Source organism: Vulpes lagopus, chromosome 17 (assembly GCF_018345385.1).
Source record: "Vulpes lagopus strain Blue_001 chromosome 17, ASM1834538v1, whole genome shotgun sequence".
Taxonomy (NCBI): domain Eukaryota; kingdom Metazoa; phylum Chordata; class Mammalia; order Carnivora; family Canidae; genus Vulpes; species Vulpes lagopus.
This window is the reverse complement of record NC_054840.1, coordinates 6,032,009-6,053,900: the sequence shown is the minus strand read 5'-3', so window position 1 is coordinate 6,053,900 and position 21,892 is coordinate 6,032,009. Positions and strand designations below refer to the sequence as shown.

The following is a 21,892-nucleotide window of genomic DNA, read 5'->3' as shown; positions in this document are numbered from 1 at the left end:
AAGTTCACCTGGAGCTCCTTGGGAGGGAGGCGAGTGAATGGCAGGAGCACGCGCTGCAGTCAGCACAAGTGTGTGTGCGTCTCTCTCTCTCTCTCTCTCTCTCTATACAGATGCATTTTAACCTTTCTGAAACTGGCATGATTATGACATTTTAATTTTTTTTAAGATTTTTTTTACTTATTTGAGAGAGAGAGAGAAAGAGATCACGACCCAGGGGAGGGGCAGAGGGACAAGTGGACTCTGGGACAGAGTGGAGTCTGACCTGGGGCTCGATCCCAGAACCCTGAGATCATGACCCGAGCCAAAGTCAGGCTCTTAACTGACTGAGTCACCCAGGCACCCTGACTACTGCGTTTTTATACCTACATTCAATATGGTGCCATTTTTCTTTCCTCTCTTTCCCCTGAAAAGCTGAAATTTAATTGATGATATATCTTGCCATTGACAGTGTTTTCGAATCAAGGAAATACAATAGTAATCTTGACTCTAATAAGCATCGTGAAGGTTAAGTGACAACATATTTAAGGCATTTCGGGGCACATTGTCTTAAAATATAACTATAGTACGAAAAATGGCACCGGTCAATATTGGTATTTTTTATGATCTGATGCATTCTTAGGATACATTATCAGAAGAGCAGTAGCCAAGAAAGCAGCTAATAATCCCAGCCTGCTATGCAGTCTGTACTGGAGTACTGTGTTCAATCTGAGGACCGTAGAACAAGGACAAACCACGGACACTCAGAGAATAGGGACTAGTCTGGGAAAGAGTCTGAAAAATATATTACGAGAAATGGTCAAGGGACACCTGGGTGGCTCAGTAGTTGAGCATCTGCCTCTGGCTCAGGTCATGATCCCAGAGTCCTGGGATCAAGTCCCACAGGGGAGCCTGCTTCTCCCTCTGCCTGTGTCTCTGCCTCTCTGTGTCTCTCATGAATAAAAAAGTAAAGTCTTAAAGAAAAAAAAAAAGAAATTGCTGAATGAATCTGAGGTTTTGGGGCTCAACAAAAATGAGAAGTCTTTCAAACATATCAAGGCCGATGGGTGTAAGATGTTTTCCCTATGAATCCAGGGGATGGAGCCAGAACACAAGGATGGTTATTCTAGAGAGGCCTATGTCATGCCAACATACAGGCGAACTTTCTAAACACTTTGGGCTCCCTAGGATGGAAGGTGACCCGGGAATGGAAAGCTTCCTAAAATAGGAAGTGTGCCATCAGCTCCTGGACGGCACCACATCAGCACTCTCTAGAAAAGCCGCCTCCTTGGTCTCCAGGCTGCACTCTGTGTCCTCTTCAACTCAATTCTCTCAATTCTCTGCCTCAGTCTTCCTCTTTCAGACCTAACCCAGACCTCTGGGGACCACTCAGAGCAGCAATGGCACCCTAGGCCTCCACCAGCATGGGCTTTTTTTTTTTCCCCTCGGGAAAAGTTAGTATAAAAGTGTCCAAATGTTAATGGAATAGATGGATTCACTGGGATGCCTGCTATTGTAAGAACTCACATAGGAGTGGAAGACTCAGTAGGGGTAGAGACGACTGGCAAATTCAGGCACCTATGGCAAGAGGAAGAGCTCTAGGGTCCACATGGTGGAGAAATATGAAGTCTAGCACTCAAAGGAGGCACTCCACAACTCCTGAGCCTGAATACCACCAGCACTTCTACTACTACGTGTAGAATGTCCTAGCTAGGGCCTAATGAATTCACGTAAGACGCAGACCAGTTTTCTGAATTACAGCCAACCTTTGGTGAGATCCACATTCTTTCCTCCAGGTGTAGACCAGCTCCCTTGTTGCCCCAGTTTACATACTTTTTCTTAAGTTAACCCTCTATCCATGACTTTAAGGAAAAACCCCATACTCTATGAAAAAACTGCTACAATCTCAAATGAAAACAGAATTATAACTTAGGACTGTATCTTCTTATCAGCATTTACTTGAATACTGGTATAGGCTCACTGTGAACTTTGTGATTCAGACACAGTCAAGGTCATCATCATTTTATCTAAATCTCTCCGAGCAAAGGTATGGGTGTCAGCCTTGTCCAATACACAAGGAAGCACTTTGCTTCTATCAGGCAACTAGTGGATAATTTCGCCAAGGGAAAATGAATATGGCACCGCAACCAATCGAAACCAACCTTCAGTCGGCTTCCCAAAATGATGCTACTTTTGGTCCAAGAGAAGTCACAGACTGTGGCTTTTTTGTTTTCTACCTTAGCACCCAGGTCAGCAGAGTTTACCTGCACATCTTTTGTCCAAAGACTTTTATAACTGATAGCACTGTAAAGTCAGATATAGTTAGGAAGCTGTCAGATGTTAGATCAAAATTCTCTCTTCCACTGTATGGAGCAGTTACCACCTGTCAGGTGTGAGGATGGAGTTTAAGAGCACACAGGTGAACAGCTCTCAGACTTTTAAAAGCTGATTCTCAGAGTGTGAAGAGAAGGGTAGTGGGAGCCCAGAGGAGGAGGTGCTCCATCTCGGGACTGGGGAAGGTTACTGCTGGGAAAGCACATCGGGCAAGAATCTTGAAGACCACTACAGAGTTTCCTGTGCGTTCTCCAAAGGGACACATTCCAGGAAAAAAGAAGAGTTGTGGTGTTAAACTATGGAATCTAAAGAACAATAAAAAATAACCCCACATGCTTGAGCGAGAGAACAATAATCGTCTTCAGATACCAGGGGGACTGTCCTATTAGGTGCCTGCTTCCTCATGTCGAAGGTACACAGGGGACTTATGAGAGTGCACATTTCCGTCTATTATATGTTAGAGCATTACACTGAATTTTATTTAAATGCAATTAATTAACATATAATGTATTCTTGGTTTCACAAGTAGAGGCCAGTGACTCATCAGTCTCATATAACACCCAGTGCTCATTACATCCCGTGTCCTCCTTCATGCCCATCACCCAGTTACCCCATCCCTCCATCATCTCCTCTTGGGACCTTGAGTAAATCACTTGACTTTACTAAGACTTAATTTTTTTTTAATCTATGAAATGGGGATTAAATTATAAAATCAAAATATAAAAAAAGAATTAACAAGGAAACTGGTTGCCTTGAGCAGGTGCATTTACTCAATAATTATACAGTTTTGGAATCAGTTTGGGCGCTAATTCTAGCTTAGCTCATGGGAAGCTCTTAATAAGCAGTTGCTGTGCACACTGCACCTCGACATGGTGAGTTCCAGCACGACAGCAAGCTGTCATCTATGGCAAGGTCTCTTGCATGGGGTAGGAAGATGGACCAGAGACCATCGAAGATCCCCCCCCCTCCACCCATGAGTGGGGGCTCTCTTGGATTGTCTCTGCCCATTTCTGATCTGGCATTAACCCCTCCACTCACTGGGACAGACTCTACAGGAATATCTATTGAGAACCTGCTACCTAAATATTAGCTATCATTACTATTGTTATTACACTTTCTTCTGATACTGTCTTTCTGCGAACTTGATCAGGCCTGGTTTTGTTTTATTCCTGTGTGTGTCTGTGTGTATGCTTCCTGGTGGGCAAATACTCTTGCAAGACAACTCAAATTCTTAGGCGGGCACAGATAAAGTCATTAAAAGGCAAAGTAAATTAACATTCTATAGTTTATTATGAATGACACTAATAACAACAATAGCGAACATTCCCTTAAGACCTATGAAGTAACAAGTGCTACAGTAGGCCTTTTTAAAAATTATATTTAGGATTTTATTTATTTATTTGAGAGTAAGCACATACATACTCCTGAGCACATTGGGGAGGAGGGAAGGCTGAGAAAGAGGGAGAAGCAGACTCTCCACTGAGCAGGGAGCCCAACACGGGGCTCAATCTGAGAACCCTGAGCCCAAGGCAGATGCTTAACCGACTGAGCCACCCAGGCACCCCTACAGTAGGCCTTTTATATACATGATTTCATTTAAGTCTCACAAGAACCCTATAAGGCATAAAGTACTTATATTTAATCCCCATTTCATAGACTAAAAAAATTAAATCTTAGTAAAGTCAAGTGATTTACTCAAGCTCCCAATGAATAAGCAATGGTCTAATCTAACAATTTTGCAACACAGTCTGCAACGATCTCATATTAATGGGTATGTATTCCCATAGAGTTTTAAAATTTGAATACTGAATATTTTAAGTTGAATCTTAAATACAGCGACTCCAGAAAACACAAATGAGCCACTTAACCTAATAAACAGGTGACAACGCTGAGTTTATTTTGTCGCAATCTCATACTTCAGGACACTACTGATAAGAGAGGGCCCTTATAGTGACCAGGTCATGTTCTAAGTGGTCCTTCAGCATCAAATTGAAATTTGCAGATTCTCACATAAGGTATGATCCCATTCATCTGAAATGTCCTGAGTGAGCCAGTCTAAGAGGCAAAAGGCAGAACATGGGTTGCCTTGGGTTAATGAGGGCAAGCCAGTGAGGACACGGCTTCTTGTCGGAGTGATGAAAATGTTCTAAAAATCACATGATGGGATGGTCACACAACTCCGTAAATACACTAAAAACCACCAGCTGGTACACTTTTAATGGGTTAACTTTGTGATATGTAAATTATACAATATCAATAAACCTATTAGAAAACAGTTTTCCAAGGTTCAGTATCAAGTGATCTCTAGTCACTCCATGTGGCTGCTGTCTTCCAGAATAAACATGAAAACCAGATGTGCACTAAATAAGCCTTACCCAGGAACAAAATGTTCAAACAATGATGAGAAAAAAGACCACGTCTGTGAAGTTGGTGAGTTTTCTTTGGAAGCAATAATGGGCCTTCAGCCTCCTTCTCAAATGTCATTAGGTACGTGGAGAATGTACCTAATGGTACATTAGGTACGTTAGTTTTTTATTTTTACCAAGCCAGAAAAAAAGGAAATATAATTTCATTCATCATTACTAAAAGGCTTTTAAATGTGCAGAATGGAGTAGTAGAAATAACAGCAATGAGGGAACCAAAAGACCTCAAAAGGCCCTAAAGACTCCGAATCAACTAGAACCTTGTAGCCTTGGTGATTCAATCATTCTGGGCTTCGGTGATTTCAACTGTAAAATGAGGAGAGGGAACAATGAAGTCAACTCCTCTAAGATTCGTTTCCATCTTGAGGTGAACCACCTCTTCTGAGGATCATCTCGGTATGTGACTCGTCCCTTTCTAAACAGCATCCGCGGCTTTTACAGCAAGAGAAGTGTTACCGAGACACACTGGAAATCCACCGCAGTGTCTTTCCTACACTGATGCTTCAAGCATATAAGTGAGCTTCCTCCCACATCCCTTATGAAATAAACTATCTACCTTGTCACGGGATTGGCTAAACCATCGACTAAAATTTTAAACCTGATAGATAAAAATCAAAAGGCAGCTCCTATGACAATGCATAAACATAGCAAAACAATCGTTCTCCAAAGTGAAATGATCCCGTCCTTTATACTAATTGATCTTACTTCAAATCTAACCAGTCTCTCCTAATCTATTTTAATTTTTATTATAAAAATGATAATGTGGGGATCCCTGGGTGGCACAGCGGTTTGGTGCCTGCCTTTGGCCCAGGGCGCGATCCTGGAGACCCAGGATCGAATCCCACGTCGGGCTCCCGGTGCATGGAGCCTGCTTCTCCCTCTGCCTATGTCTCTCCTCTCTCTCTCTCTCTCTGTGTGTGTGACTATCACAAATAAATTAAAAAAAATTTTTTAAATGATAATGTTTTCTTAAAGGAAATCTTAGATTTGCAAGCTATTTGAGGAAAATTAAAATCATTCTTAAAGCCACCACCTTAAATAGATTACAGGTGATGTGAACCTACGATTAAACTTTGGTACATCTTGTTCTCATTTTTTTTCTCTCCATAATAGATTTTTTCCCCAAATATAATGTTTAAAAATACTAGTATGTGGAAAAGTATACAGAGAAAAGAAAATATAAGCTACTAGAAATTCCCACCTTCAGAATAAACCCTAAACCCCATTACCTTAAGGTGATTGTCATTTCTACTCTCCTTAAACATAACACACACAGAGATAGGTATATTTTAAACATGGCCAAGTATGTGATGCACAAACAGTTTGATGTGGAGTGTTTTAAGTTAAAGATCTATCACCACCACTTCCTAATACAATTTTTTCATATAGTCGCAAAATTGTTGCCTAATGATTCATCACGCAATTTTCTTCTATTACGTTTTGATTATTTCTAACCTTTTATGATAATAACTGAGTATCTTTATACCTAGAGCTTTTACACTCCTACTTGGAAAACTCCAATCCATTACCCTACCCGATTCCTTTTGTGATTTCTTCTATTGGTTTTAGGAAGAGAAACTGCCTCCCCATCCAAAGAGCAGAATTGTTACTGTTTGATTTCTTTTCTTTCCTTTTCTTCTCCTTAAGCTTAGTTCCTTAATTTGTGGGCTATGTTCTTAAACATTGTTAAAGATTCCAAACTTACGTGTCACATGTTTGAGTTTTAGCAAAAGCTGGACTAAGTTATTTGCCCAACATTTTCAAATGCACATTTACATGTTTAAAGGAAATATATGTCTTCTATTCTTGGCTTTCTACTAAGCCTCAGAAAGCCCTCAGGACTGACAAAATAACCAGAGCTTTGATTATCAGCAGGAAATCATACTGGGTAGGAATAAAGAGGACACTCATACAGGCCAAATTAAAGCTAAACAATTGGAAGATCCAAATTCCTAGCCTTAGTGGTTTTATTATTTTAGCCTTTTAAAGTCTCAAAAGTTCCAAGGCTAGCTTAAGTACATAGTTAAAAGAGTTTCCAATGCTGTTGGCTTATTCTCCACGTGGACAGGTCACCATTGGTCTCATTCAGTGACCATGGGCAAATTCTATACCTTACCATTGGTCATGAGCAGAACAGGCGAGAAAGCAGAGAACAAGCTCACCTCCCACCCAGTAGACAAAGAACACCAAGGACATTCCTTACTGGTTGACAATGGATCAACAGAAACATCTTTGATCATGAAGAGCAACACAGATGTCTATGTTTATATGGTTGTTTCTCATTAATAGGAACTATTGGATTATATTTCCCAAGAACATCCACTTCTCATACTAACCCCCACCACCACCACCACCAGAGCACTCATCTGAGGCATAGCGCTGTTACTGCTGCTACCTGCTAGGACTTGGATCAATTGCATAACCTTCCTGGGACAGTTTCCTCAATTGTAAAATGAGGATAAGGACAACTGGCCTCTTAGGGTTGTTGTGAGGAGTGCATGAGAGGCTTAGAACAGGAACTGCCCTTAGGAAATGGTTTTAGTGGTAGCTGTTGTTGTGTTTTTATTACCACCACTATCTCTCCTATTCCTGCTATGATCAGCATAACCACTCTTGCCAGAAATGCTAAAATATAAAACGTAAATCGGGTTTTTCAGAATAAAAGGGGGAACTGGAGAGGTCCATGGTCAGATCAGCCTCAGGAGTAAAATCTGTCCTCAGACTTTGCAATCCATCTGGGAAGTTAGTAGTCACAGTCTGGGATGGCTGGCAGCACAATCCGGCCCCCACCCTCAACACACACACTTTGTGATACATGAGCACAAGACACCTGCGCACCAGCCCCTTCAGAGAGCAGGGCTAAGCCACAACCCAGGATTGAGGTGTGAAAAAGGCAGTGGTGGCACTGCTCACCAGAGCCTTTCTGCAAATCCTCCAAGGCCCGAAACTGCAGACCAAGAGCCAACACATCCTTCAGAAGGGCACCGCGAAGATCCAGACCAGAGGGTAGAAGGAGAGTGATTTGGGCCATCAATGGACTTATCAAGGTTCAGCAGTCAAAAAACCCACTTTAAAAGAAAATTATTTATTTATTTATCTGATAGAGTGAAAGTGAGAGAGAGAGAGCATGAGCACGGATGGAAAGGAGAAGCAGTCCAACGTGGAACTGAGTCCAGTCCAATGTGGGACTCGATTCCAGGACCCCGAGATTGCAACCTGAGCCCAAGACACGTAAGCACTTCACCGGCTGAGCCACCCAGGCACTCCTGAAAAACCTACCTCTAATATCACAATGACTTCTACATATTTGTTTCTTCCCTCAGAGTGCCCGACTTTCACCGCCACTCAGTTTTCCTGATATTTGGGGTGTGGGCCAATTCAAAATGGGCATTATTTGCCAAAGGATTCGTCTCCAACCTCGAAGCTCTGGATTATTTTAAATCAAAGTAAGGATCACGTGCTGCTGCATCACCAGCTAGGCTCATAAGCCATCTGCGATTTAGGAGACACTGAGTACTCTGAAGAGGAGCAAGAAGGCATGTTTGATAAAAAGTAACCAGCTCAAAGCCTCACTTAAAATTAGATGGTATGGAATGAGAAAAATACCCGTCTCTGCTTGACTCCAGGCAAAAGGCAGAGACGTAACAAAACTAAACCAGCTGGGCAAGATAAGAATAAGAATTACGGCATGTGTCCTTCAAACCTGGAGTCAGGAATAAGATTTGCTTAGCTACTTTATCCTCAAATTACAGATTCCAAACTCTTTACCAATATGGTCTTTTTTCCCCTCCCCACGTTCAAAGGAAACTACTGTAATGAATATTCTTTGGGAAAACCCTAAAATGTGGCTTTTAGGGAGCTTGCCCTCTTATTCTCTACTTTGCCACATTTGTTTATTTGTGCCTCTACTCACTGGTATTTTGTTTGGTTCTCCTCTCTAGATGAAAGGCTGTGAAGGCCTTGGGAACACAGAAACAGATCTCCCAGACAAAATGAGTTTCATGTGGGCTTTTTAAGACTTTTATCCATGCTAATTAAGCACAAGTATAATTAATGAGCAAAATGTCCCTAACTATTGTTTTTTTTTAATCACTGGATAGCTACAATCACGTTGACAAAAGTCTTCCTTTAAATTTTAAATTAAGAGCGTTAATGATTCATAATAGCATAATAGTACAAACATGCAGTAGGAGCATATATTGAGCAAGTTAGAGCAGGCTTGGCCTTTTTTTTTTTTTTAAACTAAAATGACCTCGTGGATTTGCTATTAAAAAAAAAAAAAAGATCTGCAGAGGCAGGGGCAACAATATAACTGGACCGCTGTGTCTCAGGGTATAAAGTACAGTTAATTTTGTTATCTTGAAATGGCACATAATCATGACTTTACAACTCCAGCCTCAGCAGATATGGAAACTGTGATCCTTAGGAACTGAGGTCCCTAAAATTTAGCATGTCACTTCAAGAACCCTTTGAAAGTTCCTTTTTTTAACCCCTCTTTTCCCTCAGTTTTATTTTTTTAAACAGAGAAGAACATGAAAGGATGGATCCTTTCTAATGCACCATATTTCCCAGCGGGGGGCGGGGGGGGAATTAAAAGGGCAGGATAAAATAGCAATAACAGAAGCAGATTCGTATTATTTAAAAACACAAGCACATTACCTCGAACTAAAGCACACTTAACATAAAAACAAGAATAGTTCATAGGGTCCCAAACTTTAAAACATCATCCAATCTAACTACTCCTGCAGATGAATTTCATGCTGGGTTACTTTGGTGACAAACTAATAAAGATAAAACTGCTCTCCGGGTCTTTACTGAAATTAAAGAAGACACCCCCTTGGTACTTAATGTCATTCGCTGAATTTCATTTTATGACCATTAGCAATACTGCTACGTTTCACAAGGCACACTCCCTTTTTCATCAAATTTACTCCAAAAGAAACCTCAGATTCCGAGGAAACTACCCCAGAATGCAAACAGTGACAAAAAAAAGGGATTCAGTCCAACTTGAGCCACCTGTACACTCCGCCCACATCAATAGCTATGCGGGTATTTTATGAGGCATTCTAGAAAAATGCCAGACTCTTCAAAGAGAAAAATTAAAATGATATTCTGGTTCATTGTAACTACAACAAGTAGGCCCAAGGGAAAACCGCGCGTCGGGCACGAGAGTGAGGCACAGTGCTACTAGCTAGACGGCAACACACGGCTGCCTAAGGCTCCAAAAAAAAAATAAAATAGAATAGAAAAAATGGAAAAAAAAAAAAGTACAATCACCCATGTACGACAATCACAGTTACGCCTAGAGGATTTAACGGGAGGACACAAAGACAGGAACCGGGGAAAAGGAACTGAAAATGCTCACCACCGAGTATAAATCTCTAGACTGCAAATCCAGCATACGCCGTTTCCTCCCAGCTTCCACGTGCATTTAATATTGTCAGACCGTGCCTGTGCTCTAAGGAGGATCCTAACCCCCTAACCGACCGGGATCAAGGACTCCCGTTATTTTCTACAAGAGCACAGCCGCGGCTCACATGCTATGCTGGCTCCCCTACGGCCCGTGAGCAGAGAAAGAAAATCTGACACGCAGCACGAAGTCCACAATGTTCTTTACTAACCTGGTGCCCCTGTGAAAGCAGCCGCTTCATACTGCTCTACTGAGAGAATCCTCACTTAGGAACCTAATCTCCAAAGCAGCTGATAGCCCAGAGGGGAGGAAGGAATCCACATGCACAAGGAAGGCAGTTTGTTCCCAACTTGGCCACTTAAACCCTAGCCAAGCCCACAAAGCACTTTAGCCTATAAGCTTTAGTAATGAACTTGAAACCACTCCCCATATGTTAAGCAGACACGGGGCGGCCGTGAGAACCAAAACCCACGTACACAGTTGAGCAAAGGCTTCAGGCCTCATTTTTGAACTTGCTGCCTAAGAAAACCGTAACACACACACACACACACACACACACACACACACACACGAAGAGAACCCCCACTCCCTTCTCGCTCCTCACATACTGTATTAAAGTGACTCATTCCTTTTAAATAGGAGGAATATAGTCTGCCCCCCCGCCACCCCTTAGGGCCATGAAATTTGAATTTTACAATGTTGTCCCAGTGGCTAACTGGTGGTGATACAGCACCGCAATTTCACGGTGCGTAAGAGGGACATATGAAGTTACTATTTCTTTTTTTTTTTTAAGATTTTATTTATTTATTCATGAGAGACACACACACACACAGAGAGAGAGAGAGAGGCAGAGACACAGGCAGAGGGAGAAGCAGGCTCCATGCAGGGAGCCCGACGTGGGACTCGATCCCGGGACTCCAGGATCACGCCCTGGGCCAAAGGGGCAGATACTAAACCGCTGAGCCCCCCAGGGATCCCCTGAAGTTAGCATTTCTGAGAGAATCAAAGTCACGTACTGTTTTCAGATTTGGGGGGGGGCACAGGATTAATTAAGCCTAACATCTCAGTAACTTCTAAAAATCAAGTTCAAGAGAAGGTGTACTAAAGAAACTTCTAAAAAAAATTTTTAAAATATAGAAACTTCTAACTTTAATTTTTTTTAAATTTCAGCATAGCTAACACACAATGTTACATTAGTTAGAAATGTATAGTACAGTGATTCCATATTTCTATCCATTATACTGTGGTTCACCCCAAGTGTAGCTTCCATCTGAGGATCAACCTAACATGATCCTCACTAGGTGTCCGTGAATCTAAAAACCACTCATAAGTCAGTTTCACCATCTACACTAAAGTTACATTGATAAGATCAAAGATTTTTTTGGCAGTATTATGGTTTTTTATAGTTTAAAATGGAACTGAGGGCAGCCCAGGTGGCTCAGCAGGTTAGCGCCACCTTCAGCCCAGGGCGTGATCCTGGAGACCAGGGATCAAGTCCCGCGTCGGGCTCCCTGCATGGAGCCTGCTTCTCCCTCCGTCTCTCTTTCTCTCTGTGTCTCTCATGAATAAATAAATAAAATCCTTAAAAATATATAAATAAAATAAAATGGAACTGAACAGGACTATGGTTTTAAACTGAGAAATTTAAATTTTATCTCTCATTCTAGGAATGTGCAATTGATAATCTCTTTAAGGCGTTTTTATCTTAAAACAGTCCATAATATTCCAACACATCGCTCAAGAAATACTGAAAATCCATACTCTGCTTTTCAGCACAACGTGTCCACAGTACCACACACAGTTTGCCCCTAGTTGTCAACTCTAAGGACAGCTTTGATTGTCCTGGCTTGCTTCTGATTTCTACTTTATTTAATGAAGACCTATTTAACATAATAGTCAAGATTACCTAACTCTATTGTTTCTTCTAAGCCAAAAGACTGGACCAAAGTTTCAAGGAAAACTCGATTCACTTGCTGCCAAACAAGATTTACGTGTATTGCTGGTAAAATCAAGTTACTCAAAACCTGTGAAACTGAAGTCATTAGCATGAGCACAAGATCGGGCATGAAAAAGCTGGAGATTCCCCGGGATCCCACGCAGGCCGCACCTGCCTGCCTCCGCCACCCACTCTTGGGTCAGGGCTCAACGTTTTCTCATGGGGTCCCTTTAGAATGAGGAGGTCAAGACGATCACCTCAGTGAGAGAAAAAAATAAAAATAAAATAACTGAGATACGCGGCCCTTGCCTTAAAAAGGAGCCAGAACCCCACCTGGTGGCAAAACCGAGAAAAGGCTGGAACAGTTAAACCTCAGCAGAAATGCAACTCTCAGGCTGGAAGAGAAAAAAGCAGAAAAGGATCCATTTTAAGAGCACGTTAATGCCACATAAAATGTGTGGTAAAGGTCATGGAAAGTTTGCCCCACACGCACAAGAGCAGAATATTTCTTGAGGATCTGAAAATACTCATGTAAAAAAAAACTAATTGCACTGAAAATCATCTCTTTTTTTGTGATCTGGTTTGCAAACATATACAATGATTTACATTCCCAGGAAAATCATCTGATAACTAATATTAATCTCTACTTTACCCAAAAAGCTGTGAGAAAAATGCCCTCGAGGTCAACATAATCTCTGAAATGGAAGAAATATGGATAAATCCCCAGCTCAAGTAGCTCAGTACTGGTGGGACAGTGCCCCGTGCTCTATGAAAAGGCCATACCCCTAAGATTGTTTCTGCCTCTCTGTCAAAAGTATTTCCTTTTGTCTCATATAAATTATTTCTGCCAAAATCAATGTGCAATGGGGATGAGAAAATACTGGGTTTCAGTGGAGATGAAGAGTAAATACTGGGTTTCCAATCACACTAGAGTAGCAAACTCCAGAAAAAAAAAAAATAGTAGGATGTGACTTTTACTTATTTATCTATTTATCCATCCATCCATCCATCCATGAGAGACACAGAGAGAGGCAGAGGGAGAAGCAGGCTCCATGCAGGGAGCCCGATGAGGGACTCGATCCCAGGACCCCGGGATTACACCCTCAGCCAAAGGCAGATGCTCAACCACTGAGCCACCCAGGTGCCCCAGGATGTGACTTTTAGATAAGCCCAAGCCACACTACTCAAGCTAAAACTAATAATAATAACAGCAGCTAATACTTAGGCTCTTACTATAAGAGCTTAAAGGGTGGGCATGGTTCTTAACGGGTTCACAAGTAGTAGCTCACTTAGATCACAGCCCCGTCTTTCTATGCCAGCTTCACAGACGAGAAAACAGAAGCACCCACAGAATCAGCAGCTTGCCAGTCAGCCAGTGGTGGAGCCGGATCAGAACCCAAGCAGTCTGGATCTGATGTAAGAGCTCCTAACTACGTACTTTAACAACTCTGTTCCTCCCGAGTGCGCAGCACTTGGGAAAGGCTGCCAGGCCCTGGTCAGACCCAAGGGAGGGGGAGATGGGAGAGGAGAACTGCTCCGCAGACAGTCCTCAGAGTGGGAAAGGCTTAGAGCAAGGTGGCCACAGACGGGGACCAGAAGGCTCCAGGGCAGGTGGGGGACCCCCAGGCCGAGGGCACCCACTCAGCCTTCCAGGTCAAAGAGGGAGCCGTGGGACGGACCACTGGAGGGACCACAGGGAGCAGGAGAAAACCCTGCAAGGGAGGCAGGCGTCCCCTGATGGCAAATGACAGGGGCAGAGAGGCACCAAGAGAGTCTGACCCAGAAAGGGACCAGATGGGCATGGGGGAAAGCTGAGTAGGCGCGAGGCCTTGTGGAGTAGAAATTAAGACGACATCTCCAGGCCACGGGAAGGGCAGACCAGGACGTGCAAATTTACAAGAGTTTACATTTTCCCAAGCAAGACCAAGGGGCTGGGGCAGCAAGGCAGGCAGCAGGGATGCTCGCTGGTGCTCTCCCGAAGCTACGTTTGCGGCCTGAGCCTGGTGCGGGGTGTTGAGGCCACCTGCTGGGAGGCCCCTGGCAGGCAGAGACAGGCCCAGGAGCTGGACTTTGGTTTCTTTTAAGATTTTATTTACTTGAGAGAGAGAGAGAGAGAGAGAGAGAGAGAGAGGATGAGCGAGCAGGGGGACGGGCAAAGGGAGAGAAAAATCCTGAAGCAGGCTCCCCACGTAGAGCCCTATACGGGGCTGGAGGCCAGGACCCTGAGTTCACGACCTGAGCCGAAATCAAGATTTGGAAGCTCAACCAACTGAGCCGCCCAGGAGCCCCCAGGGTGAAGTTTTAAGGCAAGGGGTTCCTGAGGATCTCAAACAGAAGTCAGGATGCGGGTGGGGGACAATTTGTTTTAATTTTTATTAACCTCTAACTGAAATTGAGCATTCCCTTCCACTATGAATGTAGGCAACAATCCAAGTAAAAGGAGCCATACCTGTGACCTGTGAAGTCAAAGATATCTTCATATCACATTACAATTGTCACAAAGTATCATTTCCACCCGTCACTGCTTCAAAGTTATAGTGGCTACTAGACCTGCCACTAGTTCTTGATAGGCAATGCATTAATAAAGTATATATATGTAAAACAATATTACATATTTTTTGATATATGGATAACTGTAGATCAGTATAATTGGTTTCCTTCCTAATCCTCTATGCATTCTAATTTTATGCATTTTAGTTTAGGCATTAAACATTATTCTGAAAAGGGATTCCTTAATTTCACTATTGCCAATGGCATCCCACAAAAATAAAGAACATCTAGGGGCACCTCACTGGCTCATTTGGTTAAACATCTGACTCTTGATTTCAGCTCGGATCATGATCTTAGAGTCATGAGATCAAGTCCCACTGCAGTGGGGTTTCTCTCTCTCTGCACACACGTGCATGCTTGCTCTCTCTCTCTCTCTCTCTCTCTCTCTCCAAAAATCAATAAATAAATCTTAAAAAAAAAAAAAAGAACATCTGGGGATCCCTGGGTGGCTCAGTGGTTTAGTGCCTGCCTTCAGCCCAGGGCATGATCCTGGAGTCCTGGGATCGAGTCCCACATCAGGCTCCTTGCATGGAGCCTGCTTCTCCCTCTGTGTCTCTGCCCCTCTCTCTCTCTCTCTCTCTCTCTCTCATTAATAAATAAATAAAATCTTTAAAAAAATATTTTTAAAAAAGAACATCTATCTGATTTAAGGAGGAAAAGAAAAACCCACAGAAAGATATTTTTAAAAGGAATTCAGAAAAGGGGGGAACCTAGTGAAACGACCCAGGGTTCAACCCCAGGCGCTCTGACTTGTGTGTTCTTTCCTCCACCGACTACACACCCTAAAAATAGTATATAAAAATCCTTCATCCCTTCATTTGTGTCAGCAAAGTGCTTTCACGTGTATCAGCTCATTAGCTCATCACAAAGGCCCAGAGGAGGAAAAGTCAACCCCAACTGCGTGACACTTCAGAGAGGCCACAACCCAGGATGACCCCACTCCTGGGGCGGGGGGGGCGGTGCAGGTGAGAGGACGTGGCACCTGCCATCCCCCTCTGTGGGGCTTTGTCAGGAGCGCAGAGGAGCACGTGAAGTCTATGCCTTTTGTCACATCAGCTAGAACCCGATCTGGGGAGGCAGGCACGGTGAGCGCAGAGCCTGGCCAGAGGATCCTGCCTCCCTCCGGGTTACCATCTGCAGGCGAGGCTAACAATGCTTCGGATCCTAGGCTCAAAGCTCTTTTATTTAGTTCTCATTGGCCATCCAGAGTGGGTCACAAAATTTACAGTATTTCAACTATCTAATTCTCCTTTGGCTATGGCCAGCACAGAAGCCTGTACTTAAGCAATTAGTCTGAGATGAGATAGACGAGCTGAAACAACGCCCTCTCTGTCCTCTCCCCACTGTGCCCGCCAACGGGCGTTATTATTTAATCCGTGACACGTGTCGCCAGCACTGCCTTCGTGACAACATCGCTTATTGTCCTCACCTCCACTCTCCATTCTGCAACATCTGTCACGGCTCATATCTGTATTTTATTTACTTTGCTGCTTTTACAGGGTCACTTCCTCAACTGCCACAGACAGTTCTAAAACCTACTCTAACCCCCAAAAGGTAACAACATTTTGTAAGTTGGTAATAAGAAGAAACTTAAGGTGTAGGTTACAGACAGCCTTTTAGGTCACCGCAAATTTACACCAAATGGTATCATTAAAGCAGATTTTATCTCATAGCCAACGAAATAACCTATCTTTATTTATTTTTTTTATAACCGGATCAATTCACAGATTACGTGGCGCCTTCTCATACAATGCACTCTTTTCCTCTCTACAATGTGGCTTTATACGACTGACATAATACGGTCTTCTGAAAAACAAGTTGGGTATTTCTTAGCATGCCTGTTAAAACATAAATTAGTATGTTTATTAATGGGCCTTTAATTTCCAAGTTCCCTATTCTTTCTTTCTTTAATAAGGAGCCACAGTAAAAATGGGTCACTTGTCTCCTACTTGCATCACCTAAAAACTAAGAATGGGAATTCTTGTGGGTAAGAACAGAAGTTCAAAATTGGTTTCTAGGGGATCCCTGGGTGGCGCAGCAGTTCGGCGCCTGCCTTTGGCCCAGGGCGCGGTCCTGGAGACCCGGGATCGAGTCCCACATCGGGCTCCCGGTGCATGGAGCCTGCTTCTCCCTCTGCCTCTCTCTCTCTCTCTCTCTCTCTCTCTCTCTCTCTCTCTCTCTCTCTCTGTGACTCTCATAAATAAATAAATAAATAAATAATAAAAAATAAAAAATTGGTTTCTAGATCCTGGGCACAGAAGAATGGAGCCCTCCTGCTGCTGCCTCTCTGTGGACGCACGGGCCCAGCACAGCCACCCCCTGAATGTGCTGTGTAGGGTAACCCGCCGGCCACCAGCCTGGGGAGAGAGGGGCAGGGCGAGAAGGGCACCGAACCTGCCTGCAACAAGCTTGTGATATGTTCCCTTCTTTCCTAACCACCCAGAAGCACTTCCTGCCTTGCTTGCCCAATCTACCTAACTGGAAGGATCTGGTGCCCTGGCGGTTCCTGTGGCCTGAAGCCATTTGCTTTTGTGCCTACCCCTTTTCCTTTACATTGCTCTCAAACAGCTTCCTCCTTATACTTCTTTCACCAGTCACAAAGGTTTATTCAATTCTTCACACCCCCCCTTAGTTTCTTCCTCTCCCCACCCTCTCCCACCCCACTTCGGGTTTGTGTCATTACCGGACCTGTGATGCCCTTCCCTTTACAACCAGTAATAGACTAAAATCCTCCCCAGATTTCCCTGGGGCAACCCAAACCCACAGCCTCCACAAAGCCTTCTCAGATCACCTGGATTTAGAAAAAAAAAAAAAGTTTTTATGTATCACACCTAGAATAATCAGCAGCAAGTGCATTAGACAATTAATCGTGCCTGATGATATTTCTGTTGCAGCCTGGATTGGTTATTTAAGTATCCTATCGCATTTAGCTTTTCATGTAGTTATACCTGTTTCCCCCAACTAAATTATCAATAACTGCAGATCATAGGTTACACCTCTAAAATCAACCATTGTAGAAAGCATACACCAGGCAAAATTAATTTTACCTTACATAGCATTCATATCTATTTGTTGATTATGAGACCTAAATATTACTAAGTAGCAATTATAATAACAACAAAATGACAGCCAACACTATCACCACACTACCTTACTACACCCAATATTTTCTTTGACATTTTCACATCTGCCCTGTGAGGTACATACCATTATTTTCCCCATTTCTCAAATGAAGAAAATGGGGCCAGCAAGGTGAACTTGCCCACAGGTATCCAGTCTACATATATTTTTTGAGCACCTGTTATGTGAGAGGCATTGCTAACAGCATTTAATGATTCCAAGCAGAAATGCCCCATCCTTGGGGAACTTGTATTCTATTAGGACAGGTAAGCTATCAACAAATAAATATCAAACCAGATAATGGTAGGTACTAAGAAGAAAACCAAAGCAGAGTTAGGGACTGTAGAGTGATCACAGGTAGGCACACACTCCCTAGGTAGGGTAGTCAGAAAAAGCCTCCCTGGGGAGATGACACTTAGGCAGAGACCTGAATGGAGTAAGGTAAGCTGTAATTACCTGGAGAAAAGGTTCCAGGCAGAAGAAACAAACAGCCCTGAGGTCAAAACAAGCTTGGAGTGCTCGAAAATAAAAGAAAGGTCAATGCAGTCAGAGGCTGTAAAAGAAAGAGCAACAGAAGAGAATTAAGTCAGTAAACAGGGAAGTTTGACCATAAAGCTCTGTAAACAACTGCAGTTTTTTCTGACAAAATATAATGGAAAAGCCTTGAAAGGTTTTAATGAGGGGAGTGAAATGCTGTGACATTTTAAAACATTATTCCAGTTGTGGGGCTAACGAACAGACTAAGAGAAAGCAGATTACTTAGGAGAATCTTGCAGTAAGCCAGGTGGGAGATGTTGGTGCCTTGGTGTGAAGACAGACCCAAGAGGATTTTCTGATGTGAGCTGTCCATCCTCTGTATGGGATGTAAAAGAAAAAGAGGTGTCAAGGAACACTCTAACTATGACATATAAAGCAGCAGGGAGAAAAGTCCAGTTACTGAGCTGGGACTACTGTGGGTGGTAGAGAGTAAGGAGGAGTAGAATGTTTTAGAGGCAAATCAAGAGCTCCATTTTGCAGGGATTAAGCGTGATATACTTCGTTTTTTAGTTTTTTGTTTTTTTTTAAGATTTTATTTATTTATAGAGAGAGCACACAAGTGGAGGGAGGGGGGAGAAAGAGAGGGAGAAAGAGATTCGCAAGCAGACTCTGCACTAAGCATGGAGCCTGACATGGGGCTCTATCTCATGACCCCAACCAAGATCATGACTTGAGCTGAAATCAAGAGTCAGATGCTTAACTGACTGAGCCTACCCACATGTCCCTAATATCATCTTTTAGATACCCAAATGAGGATCAGTAGAATGTTGTATATAGTCGTCTGGGGTTTGGATATAGAAGTCTGGGATTCTGAACTGAGTTATAAAATTGGCCTTAAATAACATTTATACCATGTGACTGAGAATGGATAAAGCACAGAAGGCTAAGGACTGAGGCTCGAGGCCCTCTAACATCTAAATGTTAGGAAGAAGAGAAGAATACAGCAAAGGAGGCCAAAAAAGAGCCGATGAGAAAGCATGGAAAACGTGATGACTCAGAAGCCAGGTGAACAAAACGCTTCAACTCTACAGTGATCAGTTACATCAAAGGCAGCTGAGAAATAAACAGGAAGACTGAACTTGCCATTAGACACACCAACAGAGGACATTGGTGATGGGCCGAGTGGTTCTAGGGGACCTGGTCACAAAAACCCACATGGAGTGAGTTCAAATGAGAATGTGACCACAAGACATTGCTGAGAGAAATTGATGACCTAAATAAGTGGATATACCATGTTCATAGATTAAAAACTAAATACTGTTCAGATGTCAGTTCTCCACAAAATGATCTGATTTAACAATCCTAATCACAAACATCTCCCTGGACTTTTCTGTAGAAATTGACAAGCTGGTGCTAAATTGTGTCTAGACATGCAAATGGCCTAGGAGAGCCAAAGCAATTATAAAAAATAAGACCAAAGCTGGAGGGTTTATACTATCTCACTTTAAGATTTTTGACTAGTAAGTCTACAGTAATCAAGACAGTGTGATACTGACATGGAATCAACAGACAGAGCAACAGGACAGAACAGAGAGCTCAAGAACAGACCCACACTTACATGGGCATTTCAATTTTCACAAATCAACAAAAAAATCCAATAAAGAAATGATCTGTAACTGATGCTAAAATAACTAAATTCCTGTGTGACAAAAAATAAATTAATAAATCTCAACCCCCAACCTTATACACAAAAGTTAATTTCAGGGGCGCCTGGGTGGCTCAGTCAGTTAAGCATCTGCCTTCAGCTCAGGTCACAATCCCAGGTTCCTGGGATCAAGCCCCGTGTCGGGCTCCCTCTCAGCAGGGAGTCTGCTACTCTCTCTCTCCCTCTGCCATTCCCCCCACTTGTGCTCTATGGTTCTGTATCTCTCTGTCAAGTAAATAAATATTTTTTAAAAATTAATTTCAGATGGATCATAACCCTAAATGTAAATGCTAAAACTGTAAAGCTTTCAGAAATGACACAGAAAGCAATAAACACAAAATTAGACTTCATCAAAGTTAAAAATTTCTGTTCATCGAAAAGCACCTTGGTGTCTCAGTGGGTTGAGCGTCTGCCTTCGACTCAGGTCATGATCCCGGAATCCTGAGACCGAGCCTCGCATCATACTCCCTGCTTAGTAGGGAGTCTGCTTCTCCCTCTCCCTCTGCTCCTCCCCCCACTCACGCTCTCTTTCTCCCTCATTCTCTCTCTCAAATAAGTAAATAAAATCTTTAAGAAAAAAAAAAAGATGCCATTAAGAAAACAAATAGGTAAATCACAGCCTGGAAGAAAATAAATATAAATCATATATCCGACGAAGGACTATAGTTCAATAAAAAGAGAGCAAAAGATTTGATGGGACATTTCACAGAGGAAGATTAGTAAGCACATGAAAAGATGCCTAATGTTAATATTTATCAAAGAAACTTAAATAAAAAGCACAGTAAGATATCACTACATGCATAAGCACCGGAGTGGACAAAATCAGACGCTGGCAAGAATGTAGGACAATCAGAATTCTCATATACTTATTGGTCCGCATATAAAATGATACAACCATTTTAGAAACAGTTCTGGCAGTTTCTTATAGAACTAAACATATACCTACCCCGTAACCAAATCATTTCATGCCGAAGTATTTAGTCAAAAGGAAACACATATCCGCAAAAGGACTTTTATGTTTGCTCATGGTAAGTTTTTCATAACAGCTCAAACCTGAAAGAGCTCAGGTGTCCATCAACAGGAAAATGAAAAACAAACAGTGATATGGCCAATGGAATGATGCTTAGCAAAAGGCAGGCATGAAAAATGTAATGATATGGATGAGTCTCAAAAATAAATGCTCAGTGAGCGAACTTGCCAAAAAGAGTACCTACTAGAGCACGAGGGAGCTTTCTGTGCTGATGGCCATATTCCATCCCTGGATAAGGGTTGGATCGCAGAGGTGGGTGTGCATTCACCAGAACTCTGAGGGGTTCACTCAAGATTTGTGCATTTCAGTGTAATTTCACCTCAAAAGAGAAAATAACTATAAACAAACACTGAACTCCAGTTAATAATATGCACACTGAAGTGTTTAGGAAAGAATGCACTGATGCCTGCAACTTAGTTTAAAACATATCCAAGCAGGGGCACCTGGGTGACTCAGTGGCTAAGCGTCTGTCTTGGCTCAGATAATACAAGAATTTGGAATTAATTAATTAATGAAAAAACGAGATAAAGGTTTTTATATAAAAAATGTATTAGGGGCAGCTGGGTGACTCAGTGGTTGAGCCTCTGCCTCTGGCTCAGGGCGTGATCCCGGGGTCCTGGGATCGAGTCCCACATGGGGCTCCCTGCATGGAGCCTGCTTCTCCCTCTGCCTGTGTCTCTGCCTCATTCTCTCTCTCTGTGTATCTCTCATGAATAAATTTAAAAAATCTTTTTAAAGATAAATAAAATGTATCAGACATAAGATGGGTTGATGCAAGGATAGGAGTATGAGTCGATGGCAAGATACGTGTTACAGCAATAAGACAAAACATTAGTTGCAGAGTAAGTGGTGGTTACAGGGATATTCACTTTAAAATTCTTTCAACTTTGCTGTATGTTCGAAAATGTTCATAAAACGCTGGGAAGAGAGT

At 42.6% G+C, this 21,892-nt stretch overlaps 1 protein-coding gene across 7 annotated transcripts in view; it reads right to left on the bottom strand.

Moving 5' to 3' along the window:
* Nucleotides 1-21,892, bottom strand: part of PLD1 (phospholipase D1) — a 206,854-nt gene that overhangs the window by 154,739 nt on the left and 30,223 nt on the right. For 2 of the 7 annotated variants that reach the window (XM_041731561.1, XM_041731566.1), the window contains exon 1: nt 10,355-10,507. The exons of 4 other annotated variants lie outside the window; for them this stretch is intronic. The gene's annotated coding sequence lies outside the window, so the exon portion shown is untranslated. Of the gene's footprint in view, nt 1-10,098; nt 10,297-10,354; nt 10,508-21,892 lie in introns of those variants that run through there. One more of the 7 variants, XM_041731563.1, reaches the window with a different exon arrangement.